The sequence below is a fragment of the Scyliorhinus canicula genome, chromosome 12, assembly GCF_902713615.1.
Source record: "Scyliorhinus canicula chromosome 12, sScyCan1.1, whole genome shotgun sequence".
Lineage (NCBI taxonomy): Eukaryota > Metazoa > Chordata > Chondrichthyes > Carcharhiniformes > Scyliorhinidae > Scyliorhinus > Scyliorhinus canicula.
The window spans coordinates 15,619,177-15,633,247 of record NC_052157.1 but is presented as its reverse complement, the minus strand read 5'-3'; the positions used below and the strand labels follow the sequence as shown (position 1 = coordinate 15,633,247).

The window sequence follows — 14,071 nt, the reverse complement described above, 5'->3', positions numbered from 1 at the left end:
ATGGAGGCCACCCACCTGAGGCTGGTTCTCAACTCATATAAAAGCCAGCCCAAAGCATGGCCTGGCTAGTTCTCCCGGCAAAGACTGTACTGGGAGCAATATTCTGCCTTGAGAAGCATTTTATGTTCATTTACCACCAGTACTAAATGTTGTATTATTCGTAAAAAGTTAGGAAGTAGTTGTTACGAGAATGTACATCCGGGGCGACACATTTACGGCTACATTGCAGTCACGTATCGCACACCAACCACATGAAGAACTCCAATAAAAAAAACACTTAATGAGACTCCAAAACTTGATGAGACTCCAAAACTTGATTGAGTCCAAAGTCTGAGAACTGGAAAACATAACATGGTGGCAACAGGTGTCTGTAAGTATAATCTCAAAATCTTTAAACTGATTTAATGCTGAATTAGACAGAAAAAAAAAATCAAACTGGATTAGAGAGAGAGAGAGAGAGAGAGAGAGAAAAGGAGGGAGGGAGGGAGAGAAAAAAAAACAAGCAAATAATGCAAAAATGAAATGGTCACCATCATAGGAATTTTTTTTTTTTGGAAATCTTTTTATTGCCTTTTCTCATATTTATAAACAGTTGTTACTTATATACATTACATTTTCCTTGCCCACGCTAATTTGCTTTATTTTACACAGAGGTTTGTTTTGTCCTTCATTTGACTAACTATGCGTACATTTTGCTGCCCTCTGGATGGGTCTATGATAACCTCACATCCTTCCCCCGCGCCCCCCCCCCCCCCCCCCCCCCCCCCCCCCATTGGTTTCAGCACTCTTCCTCTTCTCTTGTGGTTTCACCATTTTCATATTTTTTTCTCCCCTGGCTTACCCCTTGTTGCTGGCCTCGAACAGGTTTTGGAACAGGCTGATGAACTGCCCCCAAGTATCCAGGAAGCCTTCCTCTGATCCTCGGATGGCGTATTTAATCTTCTCCAGGTGGATAAATTCCGAGAAGTCAGCGAGCCAGTCTGCAGCTTTGGGTGGTGTTGCCGATCGCCAGCCGAGCAGGATTCTCCAGCGTGCGATTAGGGAAACGAAAGCAAGGGCGTTGGCCCCCTTCCCCATGTGTAGCTCTGGCTGCTCAGGTACCCTGAAGATTGCAACTATTGGGCATGTCTTCACCCTCACCCCCACAACCTTGGACATTGCCTCGGAGAAGGCTGTCCAGAACTCAGCCAGCTTGGGGCAAGCCCAAAACATGTGGGTGTGGTTGGCCGGGCCACCATTCACATTTGTCCTCCACCTCCGGGAAGAACCTGCTCATTCGGGTTCTGGTCAGGTGCGCTCTGTGCACCACTTTGAGCTGCATTAGTCTTAGCCTTGCGCAGGAGGAGGTGGAGTTCACCCTGTTCAGTGCTTCGCTCCAGAGTCCCCACCCTACCTCTATCCCCAGTTCGTCCTCTCATTTTTGTCTGGTCCCGGCCCCTGGTGTTCGGGCTCTGTCCAGTAGCTGTCTGTATATTTTCCTGCATAGCCTCCCTTGTCGCTGCTTGTGCCTATCAGGTCCTCTAGTAGTGTGCTTTCTGGGGCCGTGGGGTACCCTACTGTGTCTTTGCGGAGGAAGTGCTTTATTTGAAGGTGTCTCAATTCCTGTCCTCTTGCTAGTTTCCACTTCCTCGTCAGTTCGTCCAGTGTCGCCAGTCTACACCCTACGTAGAAGTCCCCGACGGTCAGTGTGCCCCCATCCCGCCTCCATCTTTTGAAGGTGGTATCTAGCATGGCTGGGGGGAAACTGTGATTGCCGCAGATGGGGGCCATAAGGCACATTTTGGTTATCCCGAAGTGTTGTCTCAACTGGATCCACGTTTTCAGCGTGGCCGCTATTGCTGGGCTCGTTGTGTACCTTGTAGAGGAGGATGGGAGTGTTGCTGTGGCCAGGGCCCGGAGGGTTGTTCCTTTACAGGATGACTCCTCCATTTGGACACAATCTGTGTCAGGTTCTTTATCTGCCGTTGCTGCCCAGTGGTAGTATTGCAGGTTCGGTAGAGCCAGGCCCCATCTGACTTTCCCTCTTTGCAGTGTCGGTTTGGGAATTCTCGGGTTCTTGCCCCCCTGCACCACACAAACACCATGTTTAGCTTGTCTATGTTTTGGAAAAAGGCCTTGGGGATGAAAATCGGGATGGATCTAAACAGGAAGAAGAACCTTGGCAGTACGTTCATCTTGATCGTCTGCACTCTTCCCGCCAGGGAGAGAGGGAGTGAGCCCCACCGTTGAAGGTCCTTTCTTACTTCCTCCACCAGGCTGGTCAGGTTCCACTTGTGGATCTGTGTCCAGTCTCTGGCTATTTGGATCCCCAGGTAACGGAATCTGTTCTGGGCCATTTTGAACAGGAGTCCCTTCAGCTCTGTCCCTCCCCCTTTTGGGTTCACTGGGAATGTCTCGCTTTTGCCCAGGTTAAGTTTGCCTTCAGTCCCTCCTGTAGCTTTGAGACATAGAGGAGCAGGTCATCCTCATAGAGTAAGACTCTGTGCTCTCTGTCTCCTCCTCTGATTTTCTTCCAGCTTTTTGCGTCCCGCAGGGCTATCGCCAGGGGTTCGATCGCTAGCGCGAACAAGAGTGGGGACAGGGGGCAGCCCTGTCTTGTTCCTCTCTGTAGCTGCAAGTATTCACAGCTGGTGGTTTTACTTCAGTCATTCGCTTTAGGAGCGTTGTACAGGAGCCTCACCCAGGCGGTGAATCCCGCTCCTAGCCCAAACCGTTCCAGTACCTCGAGGAGGTAGCTCCATTCGACTTTGTCAAAGGCCTTTTATGCGTCCAGGGAGACGATCACCGCTGGTGTTCTCTCCCGCCTGATGTTCGATGTGAGCTGCCTAATCTTGACAAAGCCCGTTTGGTCCTCTGCGACCAACTCTGGTACGCAGCCCTCCAGCCTTTTGGCCAGGACCTTTGCGAGTATTTTTGCATCCATGTTCAGCAGCGAAATGGGTCTGTATGAACCATCATAGGAATGAAAGCATAGCGACAATCCACTCTGAATTTGGAGGGTAATTATGCTGCAGAGCCATGCAAAGCTCAAATGTGCAGACTCACATTCATTAGCCAAGGAGGAAAGGATCCGCTACATCCTTCTTTTGTGGGCCGATGGGAAAGGGCAGTTTAATAGCTGGGAGATGAGCGAAGATGCTGGTAAAAACCCAGACAAAACGTTTGAAACAATTCATCACAGCCAAAGACAAATCAGCAGGTCTAGCAATATGGGTTTCAAAGCTTGAGGTAGGAACCAGTGATACCTGCTGAGTAAGATTGAAGAATGCAGCCAGAAAATGTAAATTGAAGGAAACAGATGGAAGGATGATAGATCAGCTCATCTGGAGTTCTCCACACTGAAACACAAAAAGGTTTGATTGGAAAGGACACGTTCACAATCTCGTAGGCTGCAGACACTGACTGAGCATATGAAGCCACCAGTGGGCAGATGAAGATGATGACTACCCAGGGGAAAGTCGGGGGGGGGGGGGGGGGGGTGGGTTGATGCAGTGTAGCAGCAACAAAAGACTGCACACCAGACAGCGAAAAGGATGAGCAAGAATTGTGCATGATTATCAGTTCATGCAGGGGCAGGAGGAAATGTCCTGCATTTGGACCAAACAGCAAACCTTGTGGAAAACCCAATTACTGGGAAAAGATCTGCGGAAAATCAAAATTATCTGAGACAGAGCAACAGAATGAATGAAAAAAGAAAACAGCCATACTCTGGAAGATGACAATAAGTTTATGAGAACATAATACAGTAGACAATGGGATTATAGAATTGCGTGAAATAGCTGGGTGTGACAGTTCACAGAGAAAGGAAACACTAAATCGCTGGCTTTTAAGGCAGACCAAGGCAGGCCAGCGGCACGGTTCATTTCCCGTACCAGACTCCCCGAACAGGCGCCGGAATGTGGCGACTAGGGGCTTTTCACAGTAACTTCATTGAAGCCTACTCGTGACAAGAAGGGATTTTCATTTCATTTCATTTTCAGATTAGGAAGAGGGTGAGACAAACTCACAGCCATGAATCTGAAGCTGGATATAAGCATACAGATTAACATTATCCGGCTCTGGTTACACCAGAAGATCTTTCCTGAAAATTTGAAAGAAAGCAGTTACCCAAGAAAAGCTGCTCTGAAACTGAGCAACATCAACTGCGGGATTCTCCGTGGGCGGGATCCTTCGCCCCACCAGCAACGCACCCATGCCTGTGCATTCCCCGACGATGTGGGGTGGCCCAGAATGGGAAACCCTCAATGGCCGGCTGCGGGGACGGAGAATCCAGCTGCAGGTGAGGGCGCGCCGAGCAGGAAAACGGGGCAGGCGGGACGGAGAATCCCGCCCCAAGCCTTGGGCCTACAACACCAAGAGCAACACATTCAACATCGGCTCTGCAGAGTGTTAATCCACCCTCGGTGAGCAATGAATGCCACCACCTTGTCAGTTAACATCACATACAAATACCAGTAAGGAAGATAGTGGATTGCCTTGCCTGCTCGTGCCTTTTATTGAATTGTGTTTATTATATAAATGATCTTACACAACATTGTAAAGGCCGCAGGATTTATTTATTTTTTTTAAAAACACGTTGACGTGAGTGAAAGGCCAACGGATCTAGAGCAAGCCACTGCAGAGTTTGAAAGAGCAGGAGGGAAGGCAAGGTTAATCAAATAGAATTGATTAGGTGACCCCAAGGGTTTTAAACATGTTTAGCGGCAAGGAAAGACTGGAGTAGATAAGATATCATTACACTGTTCTGAAGTACTGCTAAGGAATGAGTTTGAGGAAGACATGACACGTGTCGAGTCATTACAATGCAATAAGGATACAGGAAATGAGGGGAAAATCCAACCTTTGAGAAAAATGTGTAGGTGTCAATAATTGATTGACAGGCAAAATTTTTGATAGTGTTTTTGACGAAGTGTCTTTGACGTGATGCAGTCTCGGTAAATCGACCGCGCCATTGACCATCGGTCGAGAAGTAGGCCTGCTTCTGGCCTCATCCAATATATTCTGGACAGGAGAAGCAGGTTCCTGTGGCCAGGTGGTCCTGTTGCTCCACTGTCGGGTGAAATTTAACTTGGGACAGATCATGAAGCCAACATCTGCTGCTGGATCATTGTCCTCCACCACTGCTGAATATTAGGCAGGAAGTGAAGTTTAAACTAATGGCAAAAAATAGAAAATGCTGTTGATTTGTGTATCCCTATCTGTTCTCAGTAATTTCTAAATTCACAGGACATTTTAAATCCATAGGGCGGGATTTTCTGTGTATTCTGCCACATGAAAAATGAAATAAAAATTGCTTATTGTCACAAGTAGGCTTCATATGAAGCTACTGTGAAAAGCCCCTAGTCGCCACATTCCGACGCCTGTTCGGGGAACCTGGTACAGGAATTGAACCCGCATTGCTGACCTGCCTTGGTCTGCTTTAAAAGCCAGCTATTTAGCCCTGTGCTAAACCAGCCCCTGCCATGTTTGGTGGTAGTGGAGGCGGCCTGTCATTGTCCAGCGGCGGGGTCTTCCGGGCCTGCCATTATCAAGGGGTTTTCCAATTGAATGCACCCCTCACCACTGGGAGACCCACGGCGGGGGTGTGACGTCGGCAAGACTGGTGAATCCCTCCAGAGCAAATGGCTTGAAAGTTCCACCCTTGAGGGCAACACAAATGCAAGTTTTTGTTGTTGGCTTCAGTTATGATTCAGTGAAGGGAAACAAAATTATGCAAGGCACATGATCACTATCGAGGGGGCCACTGCTGGTTGTATATTAGGGGAGTATAGAATGGAGCAAAGCTGCAATGCCCACCATAGTTTATGTCGCTGCCAACTCTCTCTCTCTGGGCTCATGTGCAACCCTGGCCTATACATGTGGAATTGGAGGGGGCGGGGGAGGGTGGGAAAATCAGTTAATTGTGCCACCATTGAAGAAATGGTAGATTAACACCATGGAGTGTACAATAGTAGGAATGCAAAACTTCCGCAAAAAAAGTCCAGAAAGATGTGGGCAACACCTTGGTATTGGCGACCATACGTTCAGTTGACTAGGCATTAAGCTTTGGAGTCCCTCCCTAATTCTCTCTTTTCTCCTTTAAAACACTTCATAAAACTACAGCATTGACCAAGCATCTCAATACCTAGTTATGCGGTTCGGAGTCAGAGTTTGTTTGAACGCGGTTCTGTTATCTGCCGTTCTATACTATGTTAATGGTGACTTATAAATGCAATTTTTCACTGTTGTCTAGCATCAGTCAATGATCCATTTTCAGTAATTCCCGCAGTGCACCTTCTCCACATGGGACACTTGTGAAGGTGTTTTGCTTAAAGTCTGAGGTCAGTGTCCACCAGGGGGCTAGTAACTCTGATGTGACATGTTCTCGGAACTTCCATCACTTGGCCTCCCGCTCGCCACCACCCAGACATGTTGTGTCCATCTTATGGAGTGACATGTTTCGAGACGTCAAGTGAATTTCCTCAAATTGTCAATAAAATATTATTGGCGCAAGTATCCTACAGAAAGGGAACTGTAGTGACATGTATGACCGACTGGTAGATAGGGACGACACCGTACTGGACGCAACAAGAAGGAAATGGGAGGACGACCTGGGGATGGAGATAGGGTGGGGACTCTGGAGCGAAGCACTGCATAGGGTCAACTCCACCTCCACGTGCGCAAGGCTCAGCCTGACGCAACTAAAAGTGGTACATAGAGCCCACTTAACGAGAAACCGTATGAGTAGGTTCTTCCCGGAGGTGGAGGACAAATGTGAGCGGTGCCAGAGAGGCCCGGCCAACCACGCCCACATGTTCTGGTCTTGCCCCAGACTTGTGGAGTACTGGACAGCCTTCTTCGAGGCTATGTCCAAAGTGGTGGGGGTGAGGGTGGAGCCATGCCCGATAGTGCCGGTCTTCGGGGTTTCAGACCAGCCAGATCTATTCCTGGGGAGGAGGGCGGACGCCCTTGCCTTTGCCTCCCTGATTGCCCGCCGTAGAATCCTGTTTGGCTGGCGGTCAGCAGCACCACCCAGAGCTGCAGACTGGCTGTCCGACCTCTCGGAATCTCTCCAAATGGAGAAAATCAAATTCGCCATCCGAGGGTCGGACGACGGCTTCCACAGAACGTGGGAGCCATTCATGCAACTGTTCCGGGACCTGTTTGTGGCCAACGTACAGGAGGAAGAATAGTCGGGTGGCCAAGAACCAGGGGAAAATGGACGGGAATCGGGGGAAGGTAGCCGGGGGGAGGGAGGGAGGGAGGGGGGGGGGGGCTACGGGCTCGGTATGGGGGTTTGATGGCAAGCCAAGGCCCAAAACCAACTATAAATAAATGCCTATAAACATGTGCCTCGGCCATATTGGGGAATGTAAAATATGTATGCTGGCTAAAGGGGGCGGCCACAATTATTGTTATGAAGATGCTTACCTGTAAATATTCATGTTAAAATTTTGTGTTTTCCTTTTTTTTTTTTTCTCTCTCTAATAACTTGTAATTTGTCATATATAAAATATGAAAACTCAATAAAAAAAACATTAAAAAAAAAATATATATTATTGGGGCGGGGGGTGGGCTAGAATATTCCCCATTCCAATCACAAAGACAGTTAAATAAATAGGATCCACACTGAACAAATTGTGAAAATGCAACCGATGCTGCTCCAAGTATATATTGATGCAAATAAAACATTCTGGCAAGGACATTTCCCGTAACAGCCTCCCCGAACAGGCGCCGGAATGTGGTGACTAGGGGATTTTCACAGTAACTTCATTTGAAGCCTACTCGTGACAATAAGCGATTTTCATTTCATTTTTCATTTTCATTTAAAGCAACTAATGCTGGTGGTGTCCTCTGGTACCACATGTTGAAGTGGCATTTTTATGCCCTGTTCTGATGAAGCTGTGATCATATATAAGCAAAGATCCAAGGCAATGCGTTAGCAGCGGGAATTAAATGCTGAATATCTGGAACTATATCACTGCTATTATATAATAATGTTTGAAAATTATTTAATAGGATCCACAATTTTCCCAATAAAATGGGACCAGCCAAGTAGAAAACAAAGACATCTTTATGAAGGAAAATGGAAGCAATATATTTCTCATCAGGTTAACTATTGAAATAATCTTGTACTTTATGCCTGACAAATTATTTTGGAGGCCGTGATCACCTTTACACTGAAACCTCAAATTACAACTTGCCCGTGATTCACCAAGAGTCTTGTTGAGCCACACAGGCAGGAGATCATAGTTACCAGTCTTGGTCTGTGTTGAGTCCATTGATCTCAGTTAGGGTACCATTGTCCTCAGAACTGTTGATGTTGCAGCTCTGTCACAATGCAGTACATGCTCTAGAGCAACTGTGGCCCGAGAAAGGGTAGGGCATTATTCTTAAGTCTGTAATGTCTCCCTTTATAGAGCAGGGCAAGGGAGGAAAAGAGAGTCTGTAGCTGTGTTCTCTTGGTTTTGTGAATAAACCTATATCAAGGGAAGAGTGGCTCCAGATTCCGCCTTTTCTCAGTCAATGAGCAATGAATTACAACAGAACCCCGGAGCTACTGGGCTGGATTCTCCTGTCGCCGACGCCGAAATAGTGTTCGGCGATTGGCCGGACAATCACAGTTCCCGACCAAATCGGGGGTGGCGTCGCTTTCGCAAAGCTCCGCCCCCTCCAAAGCAGCGTACTCTGAGAGTACGCCGCGCCACGTAGCGACAACCTCAGGACATTGCCTGAGGCCCGCCCGTCGATGCTCCGCCGTGACTGGCCGAGTTCCCCACGCCATCAGTCACATGTGGTCTCATCCATCAGGAACTCGGTGTGGCAGCTGCGGACTTTTTTTTTTTAAATTTAGATTAGCCAATTATTTTTTCCAATTAAGGGGCAATTTGGCGTGGCCAATCCACCTACTCTGCACATTTTTGGGTTGTGGGGGCGAAACCCACGCAGACACGGGGAGAATGTGCAAACTCCACACGGTCAGTGACCCAGAGCCGGGATCGAACCTGGGACCTCAGCGCCGTGAGGCAGTTGTGCTAACCACTAGGCCACCGTGCTGCCCTTGCAGCTGCGGACTTAGTCCATCGCCGCCAGAGTCGGGGTAGGGCCCATCCGCGTGCGGGGGTGGGGGACTTTATTAGGGTCTGGAGGCACTGTTGCGAGGGGGGGGGGGGAGGCAGAGGGGGGGGGGGGGGTGGGTCCAGGGTGCGCGAGCTGGCCAAAAGGAGGGCACTATTTCGCGGCCGGGTCTGTGAGCTGCTGCAGGCCGCCGCCGTGCGCATGCGTGGCCACGGACCTGGCAAATCTCCGGGCCATATCAGCAGCTAGAGCCGGGGGCTCTATGCTGCCGGAATGCTAGCCCCCAGCAAAACGGGGAATGGGTGGCTGTTTTACACTATTTGTTCTGTTGTAAAACGCCACCGTTCAGACGCTGGCATGGGGGCATAGCTCCAGAATCAGAGAATCAAGCCCAGAGTCTAAAACTGGCATCTGTGAGTGTGTGTATGTGTGTGAGAGAGAGAGAGAGCGCGAGCATGAGTGTGAGTGTGTGAGTGAGTGTGCATGAGAGAGTGTGTGTGTGTGTGTGTGAGTGTGTGCATGAGAATGAGTGAGTGAGTGTGCCTGAGTGTGTGTGAGTGTTAGAGAGAGTGAGAGTGAGTCTGAGAGAGAGAGAGTGAGAGAGAGTTTTAGAGAGAAAGTGAGTGTGCGTGTGAGTGAGTGAGTGAGTGTGTGAATGAATGAGTGTTAGAGACACACACACTGAGTGAGTCTGAGAGTCTGAGTGAGAGTGAGTGTTTTAGAGAGAAAGTGTGTGTGTGAGTATGTGTGTGAATGTGTCAGAGAGAGACATACAGTGTGTGAGTGAGTGAGTCTGAGTGAGTGAGTGAGTCTGAGTGAGCGTGAGTGTGTGTGTGAGTGTGTTTCAGAGAGAAAGCGAGTGTGAGAGAGATTCTGAGAGAGATAGAGAGGGTGCGAGTGTGCGTGCATGTGCCATTCTGTACCCTTGCTCATGTGTCCCGTGATCCTTTCTGAAGGTGCAAGGTGGGTGAAGAAATGGCCAAGTTCGGCTCGAATGCATTAGAAAAGGTTGCCAACGCTCAGGTGTCCGGCTGATTGGTGAGGAGCGGCTACTTCAGTGGGCTACTGGAGGAGAAAGGACACTGGTCACCGGTGGTATCCATACCCCAGCGGGAGGCATTGGCCTTTCAATTTAACACACTCGCCCTGTTACAGTATGGCTATTTAACCTCGACATCCTTCGCATGCTTCATTTTCTTTCCATTACTCTCAACCGTTGATACAAATGGAGCTGATCTGACTGGCCAATGCTCTAGCGTGAGCTGAATCTGTGACAGAAACCCCTCTGTATGACGATCCATCCAGCCAACAAAAAGTTCCTTTAGGTTCTTCAATGTTAGTTCGCAAAGAGGCACAGACTGTGTAGCAAGGGGGTGTGCAAGAAAAAGGAATGATTAATTAAAAAAAAAAGTAAACTTAAGATTTCCGTTTCTGCATTGGACTGATTTAAAAAAAAACAGTCCTCTTTTTCTTTGACATTCGTTTTCCTGGTTTCATGAAAACTGCTTTTGTTGCTTGCCCTGGGACTTGTTGGAGGTCTATGGGAGCCAGTGTTTATAGAGGGAAACCTGGCGTCTTCTCGTGGCTGCCTTGCTCCGCACTAGCTGCTGTGTGGTGGAGGGAGGAATGGGTAATATTCTAAAGAAGTGTCAGGAGATGATGATTTAGCTGAAGCATTAAACGATTCACACATAAAATGGTGAAACTCAGCCCCATTTAAAAAAAAAGAAATAGATAGGAAACTAACAATAACCAAAGGTTAGTACATTTTTTGCCTTGTACATTTATTTTCTTGTGGTACTCGAGGAGAAAAAAATAGTGTTTCAACTTCTGCTTTTCTTTCACCTTGATTCATGGAAATTCAACAGCCCGAGCTAAAATTATCCATTGGCATATCAAACAGCCGCATGCTGTACTATTTCATCCTGCAATATTTGAACATCTGTCCAAGGGCAGACATTCAAGTGCCTTTCCTTACTCAACACCAGAGCAAACACTGACTCGACTATGCCTTCATAATTTACACTGGAACGCCAGGTCACCAGCCAACGTTATCAAACTATTGAGGCAATATCCCCTTTCCCCCCTGCTTCATTTAGAGCATTAAAACACGCACCTTGAAAGAAATAGCACTCCTCGCCCGCACCGAGACAGTTAATCTCTTTTAACAATTGCCTTCCAATGTCCTGAAGTTATGCCAGATGAGTATTTCAAGTTTCCCAGGACAAGAATAGCGAAGCCTGGTTTTGTTACAATATGTTGCATAGCATTTCTCCACCTGGGAAAAGAGACTCCTTGGCTTTTCTCCCCTCTATATCCGAGACAGAAGCGCACTTAATGCTCCGCCAGCAGCCAACATTTGAACTAACTACTGATTTGAAAAAAAAGTGCAGTTCACTAAACATTAGGAAATTGCTCAGTTTTTTTTAAACCCCCCTTTCCCGCTCCCATGCCGATTACCTTGTACAATTCAGTGCAGTTGTTCGGAATGTGGAAAGTACCATACACCTTGCCGAGACACTAACTTTGTTTTTAAATATTGGATGCTGGTGTTTCTTTACACGTCCCTTCTTTTTTTGCCGTGTGTGTTCCCTTTTGCTTGTCCTGTTGTTGCCTTGGTCAATTATCCTTGCCCAGATAGACAGGATCCTTGTGAGGAGCGGAGAGGGAGCTGGAGCAGACTTCTCCAAGTCAGGTCAGTCGCCACGGAATGGGGAGAACTCGAGAGTTCAGTCACAGCTCCTCCTGCCAGCTTGCGGGTATCTCCCTGGTGCTGGGAGATGACCAAATTTGTGGATCCGCCTCTGTGGGTCTGAGGCCACAGTCCAGAGGTTGACAGCTGTCACTAAGCTGGAGATGAGAAACTGGAGGTGGGGCATATTGCACATGTGGAGGAGAAGGGGCGGGGAGGTGGAACATTAGGACATGATGGACTTCAGAGCGCTGGGAAGGGACACTATCATTGAATATTGAAGTGGCTTTAGGAATTGACTTAAGACTTTATTTAAAGTGATCTTCCTCTTTCCGTAAACCCCTCCTCCACTCAATTCAAAGGAATGGGACCATATTCTTTGATGACTTCACAACAGAATTCATTGTTTGTGAGCAGCAGAGGGGAAAGTGCAATAACTCAGGATAATTACAGGCCGGGAAGATTCTCAGCAAAGATTTACTGGCCCTTAGAAAGCAATTACTTCGCATCTCAGCTTTTCAATCTTTGAAATAGAATAGTGGGACAACTGCAAACAATTAGCAAGTGTCAGTTGCTTCCGTAAGAACGGGCGGCAGATCGGACACCGAGTTCTGCAAGTTCTGATTAAGTAAGGGTGAAAATGAGGAAAAGAGGGCGGTAGAAACTGAGCGAGGGAAATTAAGTGATAGAAGAAAGGGGCAGAAAGGAAAAGAGGGCTGTGCAAGCAGAGGGGGGCTCAGAGGGAGAACTTGCAAGGACAAATGCAACATTTTGATGGCTTAGCGTGCGTCACTTGCGCCTGGAGGTGAATTTTCTTTTTGCTTTTCAGCTGAAATTCCTTGCTCGAAGACATCACTCATATTGACGTGTAATGTTCTAAACCCATGAAGCATAGAGCCACAATTTACGAAAGCAGGGCTCCGGTATATGCAGGCAGTCTGTACCACTGCCACTCTCATTAATACCAGCAAGTGTCCAATTAGACATTTGGCTCTGGTGCATGACTTCTCCCGAATATGTCATTTGAAATTTCTCTCCATCTATGACATTAAAACAATCCAATCTATGGAATATTCCCTTTGACCCATTAACTGTGGAATGAACGCAGCGGATACAACGGAGAAGAAAAGCAAACTAGAGGGTGAAGACAGCTCATATAACTAATGAGCCTGATGAGTTATTAAGCCTGCCTATTGGAATCAGGATTTACCGTTAGACTTGTTGGGCTATACACTTGATATTTCCAGCTGAGAGATCTCCAATAAAAAAAAACTTAAGCCTTCATAAGACTGAATTTGGTGTTTCGGGCGTGCTTCAACTTTGAGGCCTCCTGCTTCCTCCATCTCCAGCCAACTGTTGAGGATTAAGTGGAACACCATTGTCTAGGTCATCCCTTCTGTACAAGTCTACCTGAATTTGGTGAATGGCCCAGTGGTACAGGTTATTCTACAACTAAACTAGCAGGGATTAAGCATGTAGGGGTTGGAGCATTCACCATCTCCCATTTTGTATCAATGCCCAAAACAAATTTCACTATCTGTACCCTGGAGAGAATGAATCTCACCCAACCCCCTAAAGCCAACACTTGACGATTCTCCTCATGTCTACTCAACTTTAATTCAACCCGGAGTGCGGTTCCAAAGACACCGCGCTGGCCTCCGCTGATTTCACCAAGGTGGCCATTCTTTATGCAAACCTGGGCATGGTATTGTTGACATGTTATTCGACTGCAGGAGGCCTCACAGCTGAGCTTCGTCCCATCAACAAGGGGAATTTTCAAAGAGATCATCGTCAAGAAGACGGGGCCTCACGGTAGCATGGTGGTTAGCATCAATGCTTCACAGCTCCAGGGTCCCAGGTTCGATTCCCGGCTGGGTCACTGTCTGTGTGGAGTCTGCACGTCCTCCCCGTGTGTGCGTGGGTTTCCTCCGGGTGCTCCGGTTTCCTCCCACAGTCCAAAGATGTGTGGGTTAGGTGGATTGGCCATTCTAAATTGCCCGTAGTGTAAGGTTAATGGGGGGATTGTTGGGATACGGGTTACGTGGGTTTAAGTAGGGTGATCATTGCTCGGCACAACATCGAGGGCCGAAGGGCCTGTTCTGTGCTGTACTGTTCTATGTTCTATGTTCTAAGAGCAAGTCAAAAATTTGGAGACTTGACGCCAGGGTCTGTGCCGAACACCATAATGATGAAACTAAGAGTTTGGTTCTGGGAAGTCGGGATATGACGTATGGAGCTTTTGGATTAATGGAAAGTCAATTAGAAAGTAGAGACAAATGGAGAAAGTGTTATAATGTCAGTTATCGCAATTGAGTGATTCCA

General features: G+C 47.7%; 1 protein-coding gene across 3 annotated transcripts in view; it reads right to left on the bottom strand.

Moving 5' to 3' along the window:
• Window positions 1-11,817, bottom strand: part of LOC119974518 (aggrecan core protein-like) — a 118,603-nt gene extending 106,786 nt beyond the window's left edge. For 2 of the 3 annotated variants that reach the window (XM_038813458.1, XM_038813459.1), the window contains exon 1: window positions 11,518-11,816. The gene's annotated coding sequence lies outside the window, so the exon portion shown is untranslated. Of the gene's footprint in view, window positions 1-11,517 lie in introns of all 3 variants that reach the window. The other variant, XM_038813460.1, reaches the window with a different exon arrangement.
• Between the last annotated feature and the right edge of the window lie 2,254 nt (window positions 11,818-14,071).